Below are 6,466 nucleotides of genomic sequence, written 5' to 3'. Positions count from 1 at the left end.
GACAAATTCTATGATAAGAACATGTATGAATTGCTGGACAGCATAGAAAAGGGAGTGCCTAAACTATCTGGAGAGAGTTAAGAAGGACGGTTTTCAAGCAATGTTCTGAAAGTTTGTCAAGGGTACAAAGAAAAGAGCACATTTCCAGGCCCAGACAGCATGTACAGAAGCAGATGAAACAAAAGAGCATGGCTAGTCAGCAAATAGTTTTGTGTCAACAGGTATGAGGTGAAATTGGAAAGATGTGAAGGTTGTAATAAGAAGGGCCTAGGATGCCACACTGAAGTATTTAGACTTTTCTCTCTAGGTCAGTCCCTCCCAACTGCAGACCAGAGTTGTTGCAGTTTTATGATGTAAACTGCGTAAATAAGCCTAAAATGTGTGTGCACATATACTTGTTTAAATGTCTATAGTTACTGTAATGATATAGTCAAAGGTGTGTATAGAAGTTATAGAAAAAGTAGTATAGAAGTTATAGTACCTTTTTGGCTTTATCAATCAATAAACACTAAAAGCGCTATAGTGTGAGGTCCAACAGATTTTTATTAATATTAAAAGAGATCTTCATAGTTTTCAGTGATGAGAAGTCAGTTAAAGAGATTTTCTTTTTTAAGAAAAAATTTTATTGCTTTTGTTCATAAAATATGACACATTTTACTTGAAAACTTTAAAAAATACAAATAAACAAAAGAATAAAAACAACACACAATTAGCTTAAAGATGGAGGCATGAGAGGTGAGACAGAAACTTCCTTCCAAAACCACATATAATATGAAAATATATCAAATACAACTAATTCTGAAAGAGCAACAGGAAAGAAGACTGTGGCAGACTGCCTATACCTGGGGAACAGAGCAGACCTCACAGAAAAGGGTAAAGTACCAAAGCTGTGATATGGTGAGACCCAAGTCCTTCCCCACCTCAGCTTACCAGTGGGAGGAAGAGAAATGGAGTGGCGAGGGGGTGGAGGCCTAGGACTGCTGAACACCCAGCCCTGGAGATCTGCTCTGGGAGCATGAACCTACATTACATGGTGCTCTGTAGATTAGTGGGGTTGGAAACCTAAGACAAGCAGAATACTTGGAGAGTCTGAGATTCCAGGTGCTCATGGAAAACACATACCCAAAATTGGCTGCTCTGGGAAAAAAGAAAGGTGAGCACTCTGAGAGACTTCCTAACAGTGAGAAAGCTGTTAAAGGGGCAAGGATTGCACAGAGCTTGCTGGTCAGGAGAAAGGACAGGTGGACAAAATTGTCCCAGCACACTCAGCCCAGAAGGTTGGGAACTTTCAGGAACTTCAGGTGCTCCATCCCCCTAGCTGGAAATGGAGCAATGAGGCCCCCCCCCCAACTGTGATAGACAGCCTGCCATTCCTTCCTCCTGGCCGGCACCAGCTTGCAAACTGGCTGCCCTGCCATTGTGCCAGACTAGACAGAAGGTGGGCCCACCTATAGCAACTACAAGTCTATAGCATAGAGGCTCCTTCATGCGTGCTTGGCCCACTGGCCATGGCAGTGGAGACAGGCACTACAACTGGGAAGCAGGAACGAGCTCTTTCCTACTAGCAGGCACCAGCACTGCTCGCCTGTGAATCCCCACCATAGCTCCAAGGGCTGAGCAGCTCCAGAGCATAGAGCACCTGGGGAAAATAGGGTGCCACATACAAATATGAAATGTCAAAGGAAAATGGTTTAAACCAGAATCCCACAAACACCAGAAAGAGAGCCAAGTGAAACTTAACTAACCAATCTTCCTGAAAGACATTTCAAAATGAAAATCATTAACATGCTCACAGAGCTACAGAAAAATATCCAAGACCTCATGGAGCAATTCAAGAATGAGATACAAACTTTGAAAAATACAGTATCCAAAATGAAACATACAATGGAGGGACTTAAAAGCAGATTAGATGAAGTAGAGGAAATAGTAAATGAAACAGAAATTAGAGAACAGGAATACAAAGAAGCTGAGGCACAGAGAGAAAAAAAGATCTCTAGGAATGAAAGAATATTGAGAGAACTGTGTAACCAGTCCAAACAGAACAACATTCGCATTATAGGGCTACCAGAAGAAGAAGAGAGAAAAAGGAATAGAAAGTGTCATTGAGGAGGTAATTGCTGAAAACTTCCCAATCTAGGTAGGGAGATAGCTTCTCAGGCCATGGAAGTAAACAGATCTCTCAACACATGCCCCAAGGAAGACACCACAAACACATGTAATAATTAAAATGGCAAATATCAAGGATAAGGAGAGTACTAAAAGCAGCAGCTAGAGAGACAAAAAAGATCACGTACAAAGGAAAACCCACCAGGATATCATCAGACTTCTCAACAGAAACCTTACAGGCCAAAAAGGAGTGGCATGATATATTTAATGCAATGAAACAGAAAGGCCTCCAACCAGGAATACTCTACCCAGTAAGATTATCATTAAATTTGGAGGGATTAAATAATTTCCAGATAGGCAAAAGTTGAGGGAATTTACCTTCCACAGACTGTCTCTACAGTGTATTTTGAATTGACTGCTAAGATGGAAGTATTCGTAAGGCTAAAGAGCCGTCACCAGAGAAAATAAAACCACAGTAAAGAAAGTAGACCAATTAATTACCAAGCAAATACAAAATTAAATAAACTACCCCTAAAGTCAGTCAAGGGATAGACAAAGAGTACAGAATATGACACCTAACACATAAACAATGGAGGAGGAAGAAAAAGTAGGAATAAATAAAGAACCTTTAGACTATGTTTATAATAGCATACTGAGTTAAGTTAGACTGTTAGATAGCAAAGAAGTTACCCTTGAACCTTTGGTAAACACAAATCTAAAGCCTGCAATGGCAATAAGTGCATATCTATCAATAATTACCCTAAATGTAAATGGCTAGAATGCACCAATCAAAAGACATAAGTCACTGAATGGATTAAAAAACAAGACCCATCTATATGCTGTCTACAAGAGACTCACTTCAAACTGAAAGACATACAAAGACTGAAAGTGAAGGGATGGAAAAAGATATTTCATGCAACTAATAGGGAGAAAAAAGCAGGAGTTGCAATACTTGTATAAGACAAAATAGACTTCAAAACAAAGAAAGTAACAAGAGACAAAGAAGGACATTACATAATGATAAAGGGGTCAGTCCAATAAGAGGATATAACCATTAAAAATATCTATGCACCCAACATAGGAGCACCTACATATGTGAAACAAATATTAACAGAATTAAAGGGGAAAACAGAGGTACTGAACAACATATTAGAACAGATGGACCTAACAGACATCTACAGAACACTCCACCCAAAAGCAGCAGGATACACATTCTTCTCAAGTGCACATGGAACTTTTTCAAAACTAGGTCATAAACTAGGCCACAAGAAGAGCCTCAGTAAATTCAAAAAGACTGAAATTGTACCAACCAGCTTCTAAGATCACGAAGGTATGAAAGTAGAAATAAACTATGCAAAGAAAACAAAAAAGCCTACAAACACATGGAGACTTAACAACATGCTAGATAATCAATGGATCAATGACCAAATAAAAACAGAGATCAAGCAATATATGGAGACAAATTAAAACAATAACTCAATACCACAAAATATGTGGGATGTAGCGAAGGCCGTGATAAGAGGGAAGTATATTGTGATACAGGCTTATTTGAAGAAAGAAGAACAATCCCATACGAACAGTCTAAACTCACAATTAATGAAACTCAAAAAGAAGAACAAATGAGGCCAAAAGTCAGAAGAAGGAGGGACATTATATAGAGCAGAAATAAATAAAATTGAGATGAATAAAACAGTAGAAAGAATCAATGAAAGCAGGAGCTGGTTCTTGGAGAAAATAAACAAAATGGATAAACCCCTAGCTAGACTGATCAAGAAAAAGAGAGTCTGCACACATAAACAGAATAAGAAAGAGAAAGGAAAAATCACTACAGCCATCACCAAAATACAAAGAATTATTAGAGAATATTATGAAAAATTATATGCTAACAAATTGGATAACCTAGAAGAAATGGACAACTTTCTAGAAAATTATAACCTTCCAAGAATGACCAAGGAAGAAACAGAAAATTTGAACAGACCAATTACCAGCAATGAAATTGAATTGGTAATCAAAAAACTACCCAAGAAAAAAGACCCAGGCCAGATGGCTTCACCACTGAATTTTATCAGACATTTAGAGAAGACCTAATACCCATTCTCCTTAGAGTTTTCCAAAAAATGGAAAAGGAGGGAATACTTCCAAACTCATTCTATGAAACCTGCATCACTCTAATATCAAAACCAGGCAAAGACACCACAAAAAAAGAAAATTACAGACCAATATCCCTGATGAAATGAACATAGTTGCAAAAATACTCAACAAAATATTAGCAAATGGAATTAAAAAATACATCAAAAAGATCATCCATCATGATCAAGTAGGATCTATTCCAGGGATGCAAGGATGGTACAACATTCGAAAATCCATCAACATCATCCTCTACATCAACAAAAAGGACAAAAACCACACGGTCATCTCCATAGATGATAAAAAAGCATTTGACAAAATTCAATATCCATTCATGAAAAAAACTCTCAACAAAATGGGTACAGAGGGCAATTACCTCAATATAATAAAGGCCATATATGACAAACCCACAGTCAACATCATACTTAACAGCGAGAAGCTGAAAGCTTTTCCTTTAAGATCGGGAACAAGACAAGGATGCACACTCTCCCCCTTTTATTCAACATAGTACTGGAGGTCCTAGCCACGGCAATCAGACAACACAAAGAAATAAAAAGCCTCCAGACTGGTAAGGAAGAACTTAAACTGTCCCTGTTTGCATATGACATGATATTGTACATTAAAAACCCTAAAGAATCCACCCCAAAACTACTAGAATAGTTGAATTCAGCAAAGTTGCAGGATACAAAATTAATACACAGAAATCTGTTGCATTCCTATACACTAACAATGAACTATCAGAAAGAGAAATCAGGAGAACAATTCCATTCACAATTGCATCAAAAAGAATAAAACACCTAGGAATAAACCTAACCAAGGAAGTGAAAGATCTATACCCTCAAAACTACAACACACTCATGAGAGAAATTAAAGAACACACCAACAAATGGAAATACATCCCATCCTCATGGATAAGAATTAATATTGTCAAAATGGCCACCCTGCCTAAAGCAATGTACAGATTCAATGCAATCCCTATCAAAATACCAACAGCATTCTTCAATGAACTAGAGCAAATAAAATTGATTTGAAACCACAATATACCCCAAACAGCCAAAGGAATCCTGAGAAAGAAGAATAAAGCTGGGGGGATTATGCTCCCCAACTTCAAGTTCTACTACAAAGCCACAGTAATCAAGACTATTTTGTACCTGCAAAGGAACAGACCCATAGACCAATGGAACAGACACAGAGCCCAGATATAATCCCAAGTCAATTAATGTACAATAACGGAGCCATGGATATACAATGGGGAAATGACAGCCTGTTCAACAGCTGGAGTTGGCAAAACTGGACAGCTAAATGTTAAGAGAATGAAACTGGATTATTGTCTAACTCCATATTCAAAAGTAAACTTGAAATGGATCAAAGACCTGAATGTAAGTCAGGAAACCATAAAACACTTGGAAGAAACCATAGGCAAAAATCTCTTGAATATAAACATGAGCAACTTTTTCATGAACACATCTTCTTGGGCAAGGGAAACAACAGCAAAAATGAACAAATGGGACTACATCAAACTAAAAAGCTTCTGTACAGCTAAGAACACCATCAGTAGAACAAAAAGGCATCTTACAGTATGGGAAAATATATTCATAAACGACGTATCTGACAAGGGGTTAACATCCAAAATATATAAAGAACTCGCACACCTCAACACCCAAAAAGCAAATAAGCTGATTAAGAAATGGGTGGAGGATATGAACAGATACATCTCCAAAGAAGAAATTCAGATGACCAACAGACACTTGAAAAGATGCTCCACATTGCTAATTATCAGGGAAGTACATATTAAAACCACAATGAGATACCACCTCACACGAGTAAGGATGGCCACGATCAAAAACCTAAGAACAACAAATGCTGGTGAGGATACAGATAAAGGGGAACCCTCCTATACTGCTGGTGGGAATGTAAATTAGTTCAACCATTCTGGAAAGCATTATGGAGGTTCCTCAAAACACTAAAAGTAGAAATACCAATTGACCCAGGAATTGCACTCCTAGGTATTTACCCAAAGGAAACAAGATCATAGATTCAAAAAGGCATATGCACCCCTATGTTTATCACAACACTATTTACAATAGCCAAGAAATGGAAGCAACCTAAGTGTCCACCAGTAGATGAATGGATAAAGAAGAGGTGGTACATATACACAATGTAATATTATTCAGCCATAAGAAGAAAACGAATCATATCATTTCCAACAACATGGATGGAGCTAGAAGGTATT

This window comes from Manis javanica, chromosome 1, assembly GCF_040802235.1.
Source record: "Manis javanica isolate MJ-LG chromosome 1, MJ_LKY, whole genome shotgun sequence".
Lineage (NCBI taxonomy): Eukaryota > Metazoa > Chordata > Mammalia > Pholidota > Manidae > Manis > Manis javanica.
The sequence above is the reverse complement of the archived record's forward strand: the minus strand, read 5'-3'. Positions refer to the sequence as shown.